The sequence below is a fragment of the Primulina eburnea genome, chromosome 13 (assembly GCF_022965805.1).
Source record: "Primulina eburnea isolate SZY01 chromosome 13, ASM2296580v1, whole genome shotgun sequence".
NCBI lineage: Eukaryota > Viridiplantae > Streptophyta > Magnoliopsida > Lamiales > Gesneriaceae > Primulina > Primulina eburnea.
In genome coordinates, this window is record NC_133113.1 from 23629809 (window position 1) to 23633170 (window position 3362).

General features: G+C 41.3%; 1 non-coding gene across 1 annotated transcript; it reads left to right on the top strand.

Moving 5' to 3' along the window:
• The first annotated feature begins 1245 nt into the window (after positions 1-1245).
• Positions 1246-1351, top strand: LOC140811035 (small nucleolar RNA R71). The gene has a single exon (XR_012113426.1). It is a non-coding gene; the product is annotated as a small nucleolar RNA R71 (small nucleolar RNA).
• Positions 1352-3362: the final 2011 nt, after the last annotated feature.

The window sequence follows — 3362 nt, forward strand, 5'->3', positions numbered from 1 at the left end:
CCAAGTTTCCTAAACACGGACAATGGCATAAGATTAATACTTGCACCAAGATCACATAATGCCTTATGAAAAACAACATCACCAATCATGCAAGGAATAGAGAAACTCCCTGGGTCTTTTAGCTTCGGTAGGATTTTGTTTTGCACCAAAGCGGAGCAATTTTCAGTTAAGTTCACTGTCATGTGACCCTCCAACTTCCTCTTATTTGCTAAAATATCCTTCAAAAATTTAGCATAACTAGGCATTTGCATTAAAGCATCGGCGAAGGGAATATTGATATGCAATTTTTTAAACACCTCGAGAAACTTACCAAATTGTGCATCTAGTTTTGCTTTTTTCAATGCAGCAGGGAAAGGAGGAGGTATAACAATTTTAGGTTGTGCAGTGGGTGCTGGTGTGGAGTTAGAAGACTTACCTTTTGATGTCTTAGTCGGTTCATCCGGTATTTGAATTTTTTCCTTTCCCTTCGACTCCAAAATTTTCCCACTCTTCAACTCAATGGCCTTCACTTGCTCTTTTGGATTAGTCTCGGTATTACTTGGCAAGGTGCCCGGCTCTCTACTTGCTATCATCTTGGCCAACTGCCCAATTTGATTCTCGAGCCCCTTTATCGATGCTTCTTGGTTTTGAAGTCTAGTTTCAGTGGATGAAATAAACTTAGACATCATTTGCTCCAAGTTGGACTTTTCTTCTCTAGGAGGATCGGATCTGTACATCGGTTGTTTCCCATATTGTTGTCCTCCTTGCGGTCTATTCTGACTGTTTTGACCGCCCCATGAGAAGTTGGGATGTTGCCTCCACCCAGTATTGTATGTGTTCGAATAAGGGTCATTCCTTGGGCGGTTTTGGACTCCCACTTGATTCACCGGTGCCTCATTTTGCACATAGAAGGGATTTCCATCTTGACAGTCTTTCACGTAGTGTTCCCCTCCACATTTCTCACAGAATATCTCTTGCAGACGCATAGCTGTGCCACCCATGTTCAAGCCATCCAGCTTCCTGTTCAATGCATCCAGTTGTGCAGTAATAGCAGAAAAATCAGTTACCTGGTGAACTCCTGCACTTCTCCGCTGGTTGTTCCTGTCAGATTGAGGGTGATAACTGCTAGCAGCCATCTCCTCCAACAACTCATATCCTTCTTCCGCAGTCTTCCTCAACAGGTTTCCACAAGCAGCAGCATCTATCATAGTACGGTTAGGAGTAAGCAAACCATAATAAAATGTTTGAACGACTAACCCAAGTGGTAACTCGTGATGTGGGCATCTTCGTAGTAGATCCTTGAAGCGTTCCCATGCCTCATATAAAGACTCATGATCAAATTGACCAAATGTTGTAATGTCTGCCCGCAGCTTCATGGTCTTGGAGGGAGGGAAGTATTTGATGAGAAATGCTTTCGCCATGTCGTCCCATGTAGCGATCGAACCTATAGGCAAACAATTTAACCACGCTTTAGCTTTATCACGTAAAGAGAAAGGAAATAAACACAACCTAACAGCATCATCAGAAACTCCATTGAATTTAAAAGTATCGCAAATTTCAAGAAAATCCGCGATGTGCGTGTTTGGGTAATCCATTGCAGTTCCTCCAAATTGGATTGTGTTCTGAATCATCTGGATTATGGCTGGCTTGATTTCAAAGCGATTTGCCCGCACGATAGGCCTCACGATGCTAGGGCGTGCACCCTCCAAAGAAGGTTGGGCATACTCCAGCATTGGTATGCGGCGCGGTATCTCCACATGTCTATCTTCACGACGTTCCTCCTCTTGATCATTCAATTGCCTCTCCATCAGTTCTTTTAATCTCTGCTGCTGTCTCCTCCTGCGGAAAGTTCTTTCAATTTCAGGGTCGTACTCAAGCTCCACGTCAAGTGACTTTGGCATGCAGTGGAAGGAATATCTGTAATAAAATATAGAGTGTTAGCTCAGGAGAAATAAAATAATGCTAAAGGAAATAACTAAAAATAAAATTGTAGATTAACAGTCCCCGACAACGGCGCCAAAAACTTGGTCGAGCAAAACTTGCACAGTAAAATCCCCAATAAAATATGATTTTGTATGCTCAAAATTAATCACAAGTGCACGATGTCAAGTAATAATATAGTGTGCAAGAGTACGAGTATCGTTCCACTGAAGACTGTGTTTAACAATTATTATTTTCAGTTATTTAACATTTAGCAACGAAAATTGAGTTGTGTGATTATTCCTACTATACTCAAATAAATATGCAATTAAAATGATTCAACAAGTAATGAATGAGAATTTAATCTAAAATATTGAGTTAAAGTTCAATGAGAAATGGATTTGTTGGGAATCTCGGTTCACCTACCCCTCGTTTATTAATTAATTCGTTCGATCGTGATCTACGCTTCCGACAAGATTTCCTAATCTATTGAACATACTCTCTCGAGCGATGCCAAACTAATTCTACTCAATGAAGTAATTAAATATCTTTAATTATTTATCAAGAGTGAATCGCATTTCGATCTCTAAAATCCCCTAGTTTTCGACCCTTAGGACTATGACTATCGGCACGTATCCAATTTCATATATCTATGTAAATTGTAGATCCGCGGATTATACTACTTGTTTCTATCACAAGTTATTCTCTCGAACTCACTCGCAATATAAAGAAGTTGTTAAAGTTAGCTACGCTCTAACAACACGATAAAACAGTAGTAAAATCAAGAATAATGCACAATCGAAATATAAATTAATTCAAATAAAGGTTCGGGGTAGGATCCCCTTAAATCCCAACAAATAATAAAGTTTAGCTACTAGAATTCATAGTAAAAATAAACGCAACAACGTTTAAAATGAAAGAAACTAGATTAGAAATACTAGGCGAGACGAAATCTGCGAAGAACGATGCCCGGAAAATCACGAATCTTCAATCCAAGCGCAAATTGCCCTCCAAAACTCTTGACGGCTGAAGAATAATGTCTGAATCTCTCTGAATGCCCCCAAAAAGTCGTCCAAAAACCTTCCATATCAATCACCCTCTCCAAATAAGGTAAAGAATCGGCTGCAAGAATCTTGCCAAAAATAGGTGGCGCTCGGGCGGTATAAAACTACCGCTCGAGCGCCACACCTTCTGTAAATTTCCTTGGGAAGTGCGGCATTCGCGCTCGGGCGGTAGAAAACTACCACTCGAGCGCCGACTCTTCTGTACTTTGGGCATTGTAAAACATCTCTCGCGCTCGGACGGTAGAAAATTACCGCCCGAGCGCCGACCTTTCTGTCGAGTTGTGGACTTGATCATCTTTCGCGCCCGGGCGGTAGAAAATTACCGCTCGGGCGCCGCTCATTCTGTCCGTTGCCTTCTCTTTTGTACACTTTTCTCCATTTTTTGGTTTTCCGGCCACT